The 9,306-nt window shown below is 45.8% G+C and overlaps 29 non-coding genes across 29 annotated transcripts in view; all 29 read left to right on the top strand.

Annotated features, from left to right (window-relative positions):
• LOC133427357 (5S ribosomal RNA) overlaps positions 1 to 48 on the top strand; it is a 119-nt gene extending 71 nt beyond the window's left edge. Inside the window, exon 1 of the ribosomal RNA XR_009772605.1 lies at positions 1 to 48. This exon is cut by the window's left edge and continues 71 nt beyond it. This is a non-coding gene — a ribosomal RNA (5S ribosomal RNA).
• A 199-nt stretch (positions 49 to 247) lies between these two features.
• On the top strand, positions 248 to 366 carry LOC133427403 (5S ribosomal RNA). Its single transcript, XR_009772648.1, has one exon. It is a non-coding gene; the product is annotated as a 5S ribosomal RNA (ribosomal RNA).
• Positions 367 to 583: 217 nt separating this feature from the next.
• LOC133427218 (5S ribosomal RNA) lies at positions 584 to 702 on the top strand. The gene has a single exon (XR_009772471.1). It is a non-coding gene; the product is annotated as a 5S ribosomal RNA (ribosomal RNA).
• Positions 703 to 900: 198 nt separating this feature from the next.
• Positions 901 to 1,019, top strand: LOC133427085 (5S ribosomal RNA). The gene has a single exon (XR_009772342.1). It is a non-coding gene; the product is annotated as a 5S ribosomal RNA (ribosomal RNA).
• Positions 1,020 to 1,218: 199 nt separating this feature from the next.
• Positions 1,219 to 1,337, top strand: LOC133427065 (5S ribosomal RNA). Its single transcript, XR_009772323.1, has one exon. It is a non-coding gene; the product is annotated as a 5S ribosomal RNA (ribosomal RNA).
• A 217-nt stretch (positions 1,338 to 1,554) lies between these two features.
• LOC133427344 (5S ribosomal RNA) lies at positions 1,555 to 1,673 on the top strand. Its single transcript, XR_009772594.1, has one exon. It is a non-coding gene; the product is annotated as a 5S ribosomal RNA (ribosomal RNA).
• A 199-nt stretch (positions 1,674 to 1,872) lies between these two features.
• Positions 1,873 to 1,991, top strand: LOC133427364 (5S ribosomal RNA). The gene has a single exon (XR_009772612.1). It is a non-coding gene; the product is annotated as a 5S ribosomal RNA (ribosomal RNA).
• A 217-nt stretch (positions 1,992 to 2,208) lies between these two features.
• LOC133427191 (5S ribosomal RNA) lies at positions 2,209 to 2,327 on the top strand. Its single transcript, XR_009772444.1, has one exon. It is a non-coding gene; the product is annotated as a 5S ribosomal RNA (ribosomal RNA).
• Positions 2,328 to 2,526: 199 nt separating this feature from the next.
• On the top strand, positions 2,527 to 2,645 carry LOC133427382 (5S ribosomal RNA). Its single transcript, XR_009772629.1, has one exon. It is a non-coding gene; the product is annotated as a 5S ribosomal RNA (ribosomal RNA).
• Positions 2,646 to 2,862: 217 nt separating this feature from the next.
• Positions 2,863 to 2,981, top strand: LOC133427332 (5S ribosomal RNA). Its single transcript, XR_009772583.1, has one exon. It is a non-coding gene; the product is annotated as a 5S ribosomal RNA (ribosomal RNA).
• A 217-nt stretch (positions 2,982 to 3,198) lies between these two features.
• LOC133427308 (5S ribosomal RNA) lies at positions 3,199 to 3,317 on the top strand. Its single transcript, XR_009772559.1, has one exon. It is a non-coding gene; the product is annotated as a 5S ribosomal RNA (ribosomal RNA).
• A 217-nt stretch (positions 3,318 to 3,534) lies between these two features.
• LOC133427158 (5S ribosomal RNA) lies at positions 3,535 to 3,653 on the top strand. Its single transcript, XR_009772412.1, has one exon. It is a non-coding gene; the product is annotated as a 5S ribosomal RNA (ribosomal RNA).
• A 199-nt stretch (positions 3,654 to 3,852) lies between these two features.
• On the top strand, positions 3,853 to 3,971 carry LOC133427106 (5S ribosomal RNA). The gene has a single exon (XR_009772362.1). It is a non-coding gene; the product is annotated as a 5S ribosomal RNA (ribosomal RNA).
• A 198-nt stretch (positions 3,972 to 4,169) lies between these two features.
• LOC133427084 (5S ribosomal RNA) lies at positions 4,170 to 4,288 on the top strand. Its single transcript, XR_009772341.1, has one exon. It is a non-coding gene; the product is annotated as a 5S ribosomal RNA (ribosomal RNA).
• Positions 4,289 to 4,487: 199 nt separating this feature from the next.
• Positions 4,488 to 4,606, top strand: LOC133427064 (5S ribosomal RNA). The gene has a single exon (XR_009772322.1). It is a non-coding gene; the product is annotated as a 5S ribosomal RNA (ribosomal RNA).
• A 217-nt stretch (positions 4,607 to 4,823) lies between these two features.
• Positions 4,824 to 4,942, top strand: LOC133427157 (5S ribosomal RNA). The gene has a single exon (XR_009772411.1). It is a non-coding gene; the product is annotated as a 5S ribosomal RNA (ribosomal RNA).
• Positions 4,943 to 5,159: 217 nt separating this feature from the next.
• LOC133427360 (5S ribosomal RNA) lies at positions 5,160 to 5,278 on the top strand. Its single transcript, XR_009772608.1, has one exon. It is a non-coding gene; the product is annotated as a 5S ribosomal RNA (ribosomal RNA).
• A 217-nt stretch (positions 5,279 to 5,495) lies between these two features.
• On the top strand, positions 5,496 to 5,614 carry LOC133427156 (5S ribosomal RNA). The gene has a single exon (XR_009772410.1). It is a non-coding gene; the product is annotated as a 5S ribosomal RNA (ribosomal RNA).
• A 199-nt stretch (positions 5,615 to 5,813) lies between these two features.
• Positions 5,814 to 5,932, top strand: LOC133427287 (5S ribosomal RNA). The gene has a single exon (XR_009772538.1). It is a non-coding gene; the product is annotated as a 5S ribosomal RNA (ribosomal RNA).
• A 198-nt stretch (positions 5,933 to 6,130) lies between these two features.
• Positions 6,131 to 6,249, top strand: LOC133427342 (5S ribosomal RNA). The gene has a single exon (XR_009772592.1). It is a non-coding gene; the product is annotated as a 5S ribosomal RNA (ribosomal RNA).
• A 199-nt stretch (positions 6,250 to 6,448) lies between these two features.
• On the top strand, positions 6,449 to 6,567 carry LOC133427203 (5S ribosomal RNA). Its single transcript, XR_009772456.1, has one exon. It is a non-coding gene; the product is annotated as a 5S ribosomal RNA (ribosomal RNA).
• Positions 6,568 to 6,766: 199 nt separating this feature from the next.
• On the top strand, positions 6,767 to 6,885 carry LOC133427270 (5S ribosomal RNA). Its single transcript, XR_009772521.1, has one exon. It is a non-coding gene; the product is annotated as a 5S ribosomal RNA (ribosomal RNA).
• Positions 6,886 to 7,102: 217 nt separating this feature from the next.
• LOC133427321 (5S ribosomal RNA) lies at positions 7,103 to 7,221 on the top strand. The gene has a single exon (XR_009772572.1). It is a non-coding gene; the product is annotated as a 5S ribosomal RNA (ribosomal RNA).
• A 199-nt stretch (positions 7,222 to 7,420) lies between these two features.
• Positions 7,421 to 7,539, top strand: LOC133427285 (5S ribosomal RNA). Its single transcript, XR_009772536.1, has one exon. It is a non-coding gene; the product is annotated as a 5S ribosomal RNA (ribosomal RNA).
• A 217-nt stretch (positions 7,540 to 7,756) lies between these two features.
• LOC133427190 (5S ribosomal RNA) lies at positions 7,757 to 7,875 on the top strand. Its single transcript, XR_009772443.1, has one exon. It is a non-coding gene; the product is annotated as a 5S ribosomal RNA (ribosomal RNA).
• A 199-nt stretch (positions 7,876 to 8,074) lies between these two features.
• Positions 8,075 to 8,193, top strand: LOC133427381 (5S ribosomal RNA). Its single transcript, XR_009772628.1, has one exon. It is a non-coding gene; the product is annotated as a 5S ribosomal RNA (ribosomal RNA).
• A 217-nt stretch (positions 8,194 to 8,410) lies between these two features.
• LOC133427149 (5S ribosomal RNA) lies at positions 8,411 to 8,529 on the top strand. Its single transcript, XR_009772403.1, has one exon. It is a non-coding gene; the product is annotated as a 5S ribosomal RNA (ribosomal RNA).
• Positions 8,530 to 8,746: 217 nt separating this feature from the next.
• Positions 8,747 to 8,865, top strand: LOC133427307 (5S ribosomal RNA). Its single transcript, XR_009772558.1, has one exon. It is a non-coding gene; the product is annotated as a 5S ribosomal RNA (ribosomal RNA).
• A 217-nt stretch (positions 8,866 to 9,082) lies between these two features.
• Positions 9,083 to 9,201, top strand: LOC133427155 (5S ribosomal RNA). The gene has a single exon (XR_009772409.1). It is a non-coding gene; the product is annotated as a 5S ribosomal RNA (ribosomal RNA).
• Positions 9,202 to 9,306: the final 105 nt, after the last annotated feature.

Raw genomic sequence — 9,306 nt, 5'->3', positions numbered from 1 at the left:
TTAGTACTTGGATGGGAGACCGCCTGGGAATACCAGGTGCTGTAAGCTTTTTCAACCTGCAGAGAGCGCTCTCGCTTAATCTACCCACACATATTTCAACGTGGTAACAGCGACAGCTCACGTCCTAAAGTGTTTTGCACATGGTTAAGGCACTTTAACTCCAACAAATAAAACCAACAAATCAATGACTTATATGCTATGACTTATCTTCAACTCCATATAAGAGGTATTTCAAGCTGCAGCTTCTGCTTACGGCCATACCAGCCTGGATGTGCCCGATCTTGTCTGATCTTGGAAGCTAAGCAGGGTCGGGCCTGGTTAGTACTTGGATGGGAGACCGCCTGGGAATACCAGGAGCTGTAAGCATTTTCAACCAGCAGAGAGCGCTCTCGCTTAATCTACCCACACATATTTCAACGTGGTAACAGCGACAGCTCACGTCCTAAAGTGTTTTGCACATGGTTAAGGCACTTTAACTCCAACAAATAAGCGCTTCTAAATTATTATCACCAACAGATCAATGACTTATATTATATGACTTATCTTCAACTCCATATAAGAGGTATTTCAAACAGCAGCTTCTGCTTACGGCCATACCAGCCTGGATGCGCCCGATCTCGTCTGATCTCGGAAGCTAAGCAAGGTCGGGCCTGGTTAGTACTTGGATGGGAGACCGCCTGGGAATACCAGGTGCTGTAAGCATTTTCAACCAGCAGAGAGCGCTCTCGCTTAATCTACCCACACATATTTCAACTTAGTAACAGCGACAGCTCACGTCCAAAAGTGTTTTGCACATGGTTAAGGCACTTTAACTCCAACAAATAAAACCAACAAATCAATGACTTATATTCTATGATTATCTTCAACTCCATATAAGAGGTATTTCAAGCTGCAGTTTCAGCTTACGGCCATACCAGCCTGGATGCGCCCGATCTCGTCTGATCTCGGAAGCTAAGCAGGGTCGGGCCTGGTTAGTACTTGGATGGGAGACCGCCTGGGAATACCAGGTGCTGTAAGCATTTTCAACCAGCAGAGAGCGCTCTCGCTTAATCTACCCACACATATTTCAACGTGGTAACAGCGACAGCTCACGTCCTAAAGTGTTTTGCACATGGTTAAGGCACTTTAACTCCAACAAATAAAACCAACAAATCAATGACTTATATTCTATGACTTATCTTCAACTCCATATAAGAGGTATTTCAAGCTGCAGCTTCTGCTTACGGCCATACCAGCCTGGATGCGCCCGATCTCGTCTGATCTCGGAAGCTAAGCAGGGTCGGGCCTGGTTAGTACTTGGATGGGGGACCGCCTGGGAATACCAGGTGCTGTAAGCTTTTCCAACCAGCAGAGAGCGCTCTCGCTTAATCTACCCACACATATTTCAACGTGGTAACAGCGACAGCTCACGTCCTAAAGTGTTTTGCACATGGTTAAGCCACTTTAACTCCAACAAATAAGCGCTTCTAAATTATTATCACCAACAAATCAATGACTCATATTATATGACTTATCTTCAACTCCATATAAGAGGTATTTCAAGCTGCAGCTTCTGCTTACGGCCATACCAGCCTGGATGCGCCCGATCTCGTCTGATCTCGGAAGCTAAGCAGGGTCGGGCCTGGTTAGTACTTGGATGGGAGACCGCCTGGGAATACCAGGTGCTGTAAGCTTTTTCAACCTGCAGAGAGCGCTCTCGCTTAATCTACCCACACATATTTCAACGTGGTAACAGCGACAGCTCACGTCCTAAAGTGTTTTGCACATGGTTAAGGCACTTTAACTCCAACAAATAAAACCAACAAATCAATGACTTATATGCTATGACTTATCTTCAACTCCATATAAGAGGTATTTCAAGCTGCAGCTTCTGCTTACGGCCATACCAGCCTGGATGTGCCCGATTTTGTCTGATCTCGGAAGCTAAGCAGGTTTGAGCCTGGTTAGTACTTGGATGGGGGACCGCCTGGGAATACCAGGTGCTGTAAGCTTCTTCAACCAGCAGAGAACGCTCTCGCTTAATCTAGCCACACATATTTCAACGTGGTAACAGCAACAGCTCACGTCCTAAAGTGTTTTTCACATGGTTAAGGCACGTTAACTCCAACAAATAAGCGCTTCTAAATTATTATCACCAACAAATCAATGACTTATATTCTATGACTTATCTTCAACTCCATATAAGAGGTATTTCAAGCTGCAGCTTCTGCTTATGGCCATACCAGCCTGGATGCGCCCGATCTCGTCTGATCTCGGAAGCTAAGCAGGGTCGGGCCTGGTTAGTACTTGGATGGGAGACCGACTGGGAATACCAGGTGCTGTAAGCTTTTTCAACCTGCAGAGAGCGCTCTCGCTTAATCTACCCACACATATTTCAACGTGGTAACAGCGACAGCTCACGTCCTAAAGGGTTTTGCACATGGTTAAGGCACTTTAACTCCAACAAATCAAACCAACAAATCAATGACTTATATGCTATGACTTATCTTCAACTCCATATAAGAGGTATTTCAAGCTGCAGCTTCTGCTTACGGCCATACCAGCCTGGATGCGACCGATCTCGTCTGATCTCGGAAGCTAAGTAGGGTCGGGCCTGGTTAGTACTTGGATGGGAGACGGCCTGGGAATACCAGGTGCTGTAAGCTTTTTCAACCAGCAGAGAACGCTCTCGCTTAATCTAGCCACACATATTTCAACGTGGTAACAGCGACAGCTCACGTCCTAAAGTGTTTTGCACATGGTTAAGGCACTTTAACTCCAACAAATAAGCGCTTCTAAATTATTATCACCAACAAATCAATGACTTATATTATATGACTTATCTTCAACTCCATATAAGAGGTATTTCAAGCTGCAGCTTCTGCTTACGGCCATACCAGCCTGGATGCGCCCGATCTCGTCTGATCTCGGAAGCTAAGCAGGGTCGGGCCTGGTTAGTACTTGGATGGGAGACCGCCTGGGAATACCAGGTGCTGTAAGCTTTTTCAACCAGCAGAGAGCGCTCTCGCTTAATCTACCCACACATATTTCAACGTGGTAACAGCGACAGCTCACGTCCTAAAGTGTTTTTCACATGGTTAAGGCACTTTAACTCCAACAAATATGCGCTTCTAAATTATTATCACCAACAAATCAATGACTTATATTATATGACTTATCTTCAACTCCATATAAGAGGTATTTCAAGCTGCAGCTTCAGCTTACGGCCATACCAGCCTGGATGCGCCCGATCTCGTCTGATCTCGGAAGCTAAGCAGGGTCGGGCCTGGTTAGGACTTGGATGGGAGACCGCCTGGGAATACCAGGTGCTGTAAGCTTTTTCAACCAGCAGAGAGCGCTCTCGCTTAATCTACCCACACATATTTCAACGTGGTAACAGCGACAGCTCACGTCCTAAAGTGTTTTGCACATGGTTAAGGCACTTTAACTCCAACAAATAAGCGCTTCTAAATTATTATCACCAACAAATCAATGACTTATATTATATGACTTATCTTCAACTCCATATAAGAGGTATTTCAAGCTGCAGCTTCAGCTTACGGCCATACCAGCCTGGATGCGCCCGATCTCGTCTGATCTTGGAAGCTAAGCAGGGTCGGGCCTGGTTAGTACTTGGATGGGAGACCGCCTGGGAATACCAGGTGCTGTAAGCTTTTTCAACCAGCAGAGAGCGCTCTCGCTTAATCTACCCACACATATTTCAACGTGGTAACAGCGACAGCTCACGTCCTAAAGTGTTTTGCACATGGTTAAGGCACTTTAACTCCAACAAATAAAACCAACAAATCAATGACTTATATTCTATGACTTATCTTCAACTCCATATAAGAGGTATTTCAAGCTGCAGCTTCTGCTTACGGCCATACCAGCCTGGATGCGCCCGATCTCGTCTGATCTCGGAAGCTAAGCGGGGTCGGGCCTGGTTAGTACTTGGATGGGAGACCGCCTGGGAATACCAGGTGCTGTAAGCTTTTTCAACCAGCAGAGAGCGCTCTCGCTTAATCTACCCACACAAATTTCAACGTGGTAACAGCGACAGCTCTCGTCCTAAAGTGTTTTGCACATGGTTAAGGCACTTTAACTCCGACAAATAAAACCAACAAATCAATGACTTATATTCTATGATTATCTTCAACTCCATATAAGAGGTATTTCAAGCTGCAGTTTCAGCTTACGGCCATACCAGCCTGGATGCGCCCGATCTCGTCTGATCTCGGAAGCTAAGCAGGGTCGGGCCTGGTTAGTACTTGGATGGGAGACCGCCTGGGAATACCAGGTGCTGTAAGCATTTTCAACCAGCAGAGAGCGCTCTCGCTTAATCTACCCACACATATTTCAACGTGGTAACAGCGACAGCTCACGTCCTAAAGTGTTTTGCACATGGTTAAGGCACTTTAACTCCAACAAATAAAACCAACAAATCAATGACTTATATTCTATGACTTATCTTCAACTCCATATAAGAGGTATTTCAAGCTGCAGCTTCTGCTTACGGCCATACCAGCCTGGATGCGCCCGATCTCGTCTGATCTCGGAAGCTAAGCAGGGTCGGGCCTGGTTAGTACTTGGATGGGGGACCGCCTGGGAATACCAGGTGCTGTAAGCTTTTTCAACCAGCAGAGAGCGCTCTCGCTTAATCTACCCACACATATTTCAACGTGGTAACAGCGACAGCTCACGTCCTAAAGTGTTTTGCACATGGTTAAGGCACTTTAACTCCAACAAATAAGCGCTTCTAAATTATTATCACCAACAAATCAATGACTTATATTATATGACTTATCTTCAACTCCATATAAGAGGTATTTCAAGCTGCAGCTTCAGCTTACGGCCATACCAGCCTGGATGCGCCCGATCTCGTCTGATCTTGGAAGCTAAGCAGGGTCGGGCCTGGTTAGTACTTGGATGGGAGACCGCCTGGGAATACCAGGTGCTGTAAGCTTTTTCAACCAGCAGAGAGCGCTCTCGCTTAATCTACCCACACATATTTCAACGTGGTAACAGCGACAGCTCACGTCCTAAAGTGTTTTGCACATGGTTAAGGCACTTTAACTCCAACAAATATGCGCTTCTAAATTATTATCACCAACAAATCAATGACTTATATTATATGACTTATCTTCAACTCCATATAAGAGGTATTTCAAGCTGCAGCTTCAGCTTACGGCCAAACCAGCCTGGATGCGCCCGATCTCGTCTGATCTCGGAAGCTAAGCAGGGTCGGGCCTGGTTAGGACTTGGATGGGAGACCGCCTGGGAATACCAGGTGCTGTAAGCTTTTTCAACCAGCAGAGAGCGCTCTCGCTTAATCTACCCACACATATTTCAACGTGGTAACAGCGACAGCTCACGTCCTAAAGTGTTTTGCACATGGTTAAGGCACTTTAACTCCAACAAATAAGCGCTTGTAAATTATTATCACCAACAAATCAATGACTTATATTATATGACTTATCTTCAACTCCATATAAGAGGTATTTCAAGCTGCAGCTTCAGCTTACGGCCATACCAGCCTGGATGCGCCCGATCTCGTCTGATCTTGGAAGCTAAGCAGGGTCGGGCCTGGTTAGTACTTGGATGGGAGACCGCCTGGGAATACCAGGTGCTGTAAGCTTTTTCAACCAGCAGAGAGCGCTCTCGCTTAATCTACCCACACATATTTCAACGTGGTAACAGCGACAGCTCACGTCCTAAAGTGTTTTGCACATGGTTAAGGCACTTTAACTCCAACAAATAAAACCAACAAATCAATGACTTTTATTCTATGACTTATCTTCAACTCCATATAAGAGGTATTTCAAGCTGCAGCTTCTGCTTACACCCATACCAGCCTGGATGCGCCCGATCTCGTCTGATCTCGGAAGCTAAGCGGGGTCGGGCCTGGTTAGTACTTGGATGGGAGACCACCTGGGAATACCAGGTGCTGTAAGCTTTTTCAACCAGCAGAGAGCGCTCTCGCTTAATCTACCCACACATATTTCAACTTAGTAACAGCGACAGCTCACGTCCAAAAGTGTTTTGCACATGGTTAAGGCACTTTAACTCCAACAAATAAAACCAACAAATCAATGACTTATATTCTATGATTATCTTCAACTCCATATAAGAGGTATTTCAAGCTGCAGTTTCAGCTTACGGCCATACCAGCCTGGATGCGCCCGATCTCGTCTGATCTCGGAAGCTAAGCAGGGTCGGGCCTTTTTAGTACTTGGATGGGAGACCGCCTGGGAATACCAGGTGCTGTAAGCTTTTTCAACCAGCAGAGAGCGCTCACGCTTAATCTACCCACACATATTTCAACGTGGTAACAGCGACAGCTCACGTCCTAAAGTGTTTTGCACATGGTTAAGGCACTTTAACTCCAACAAATAAAACCAACAAATCAATTACTTATATTCTATGACTTATCTTCAACTCCATATCAGAGGTATTTCAAGCTGCAGCTTCTGCTTACGGCCATACCAGCCTGGATGCGCCCGATCTTGTCTGATCTCGGAAGCTAAGCAGGGTCGGGCCTGGTTAGTACTTGGATGGGAGACCGCCTGGGAATACCAGGTGCTGTAAGCTTTTTCAACCAGCAGAGAACGGTCTCGCTTAATCTAGCCACACATATTTCAACGTGCTAACAGCGACAGCTCACGTCCTAAAGTGTTTTGCACATGGTTAAGGCACTTTAACTCCAACAAATAAAACCAACAAATCAATGACTTATATTATATGACTTATCTTCAACTCCATATAAGAGGTATTTCAAGCTGCAACTTCAGCTTACGGCCATACCAGCCTGGATGCGCTCGATCTCGTCTGATCTCGGAAGCTAAGCAAGGTAGGGCCTGGTTAGTACTTGGATGGGGGACCGCCTGGGAATACCAGGTGCTGTAAGCTTTTCCAACCAGCAGAGAGCGCTCTCGCTTAATCTACCCACACATATTTCAACGTGGTAACAGCGACAGCTCACGTCCTAAAGTGTTTTGCACATGGTTAAGCCACTTTAACTCCAACAAATAAGCGCTTCTAAATTATTATCACCAACAAATCAATGACTCATATTATATGACTTATCTTCAACTCCATATAAGAGGTATTTCAAGCTGCAGCTTCTGCTTACGGCCATACCAGCCTGGATGCGCCCGATCTCGTCTGATCTCGGAAGCTAAGCAGGGTCGGGCCTGGTTAGTACTTGGATGGGAGACCGCCTGGGAATACCAGGTGCTGTAAGCTTTTTCAACCTGCAGAGAGCGCTCTCGCTTAATCTACCCACACATATTTCAACGTGGTAACAGCGACAGCTCACGTCCTAAAGTGTTTTGCACATGGTTAAGGCACTTTAACTCCAACAAATAAAACCAACAAATCAATGACTTATATGCTATGACTTATCTTCAACTCCATATAAGAGGTATTTCAAGCTGCAGCTTCTGCTTACGGCCATACCAGCCTGGAAGTGCCCGATCTTGTCTGATCTCGGAAGCTAAGCAGGTTTGAGCCTGGTTAGTACTTGGATGGGGGACCGCCTGGGAATACCAGGTGCTGTAAGCTTTTTCAACCAGCAGAGAACGCTCTCGCTTAATCTAGCCACACATATTTCAACGTGGTAACAGCAACAGCTCACGTCCTAAAGTGTTTTTCACATGGTTAAGGCACGTTAACTCCAACAAATAAGCGCTTCTAAATTATTATCACCAACAAATCAATGACTTATATTCTATGACTTATCTTCAACTCCATATAAGAGGTATTTCAAGCTGCAGCTTCTGCTTATGGCCATACCAGCCTGGATGCGCCCGATCTCGTCTGATCTCGGAAGCTAAGCAGGGTCGGGCCTGGTTAGTACTTGGATGGGAGACCGACTGGGAATACCAGGTGCTGTAAGCTTTTTCAACCTGCAGAGAGCGCTCTCGCTTAATCTACCCACACATATTTCAACGTGGTAACAGCGACAGCTCACGTCCTAAAGGGTTTTGCACATGGTTAAGGCACTTTAACTCCAACAAATAAAACCAACAAATCAATGACTTATATGCTATGACTTATCTTCAACTCCATATAAGAGGTATTTCAAGCTGCAGCTTCTGCTTACGGCCATACCAGCCTGGATGCGACCGATCTCGTCTGATCTCGGAAGCTAAGTAGGGTCGGGCCTGGTTAGTACTTGGATGGGAGACGGCCTGGGAATACCAGGTGCTGTAAGCTTTTTCAACCAGCAGAGAACGCTCTCGCTTAATCTAGCCACACATATTTCAACGTGGTAACAGCGACAGCTCACGTCCTAAAGTGTTTTGCACATGGTTAAGGCACTTTAACTCCAACAAATAAGCGCTTCTAAATTATTATCACCAACAAATCAATGACTTATATTATATGACTTATCTTCAACTCCATATAAGAGGTATTTCAAGCTGCAGCTTCTGCTTACGGCCATACCAGCCTGGATGCGCCCGATCTCGTCTGATCTCGGAAGCTAAGCAGGGTCGGGCCTGGTTAGTACTTGGATGGGAGACCGCCTGGGAATACCAGGTGCTGTAAACTTTTTCAACCAGCAGAGAGCGCTCTCGCTTAATCTACCCACACATATTTCAACGTGGTAACAGCGACAGCTCACGTCCTAAAGTGTTTTGCACATGGTTAAGGCACTTTAACTCCAACAAATATGCGCTTCTAAATTATTATCACCAACAAATCAATGACTTATATTATATGACTTATCTTCAACTCCATATAAGAGGTATTTCAAGCTGCAGCTTCAGCTTACGGCCATACCAGCCTGGATGCGCCCGATCTCGTCTGATCTCGGAAGCTAAGCAGGGTCGGGCCTGGTTAGGACTTGGATGGGAGACCGCCTGGGAATACCAGGTGCTGTAAGCTTTTTCAACCAGCAGAGAGCGCTCTCGCTTAATCTACCCACACATATTTCAACGTGGTAACAGCGACAGCTCACGTCCTAAAGTGTTTTGCACATGGTTAAGGCACTTTAACTCCAACAAATAAGCGCTTGTAAATTATTATCACCAACAAATCAATGACTTATATTATATGACTTATCTTCAACTCCATATAAGAGGTATTTCAAGCTGCAGCTTCAGCTTACGGCCATACCAGCCTGGATGCGCCCGATCTCGTCTGATCTTGGAAGCTAAGCAGGGTCGGGCCTGGTTAGTACTTGGATGGGAGACCGCCTGGGAATACCAGGTGCTGTAAGCTTTTTCAACCAGCAGAGAGCGCTCTCGCTTAATCTACCCACACATATTTCAACGTGGTAACAGCGACAGCTCACGTCCTAAAGTGTTTTGCACATGGTTAAGGCAC

The sequence above is a fragment of the Cololabis saira genome, unplaced genomic scaffold, assembly GCF_033807715.1.
Source record: "Cololabis saira isolate AMF1-May2022 unplaced genomic scaffold, fColSai1.1 scf027, whole genome shotgun sequence".
Lineage (NCBI taxonomy): Eukaryota > Metazoa > Chordata > Actinopteri > Beloniformes > Belonidae > Cololabis > Cololabis saira.
This window is presented reverse-complemented; position numbering and strand designations above follow the sequence as displayed.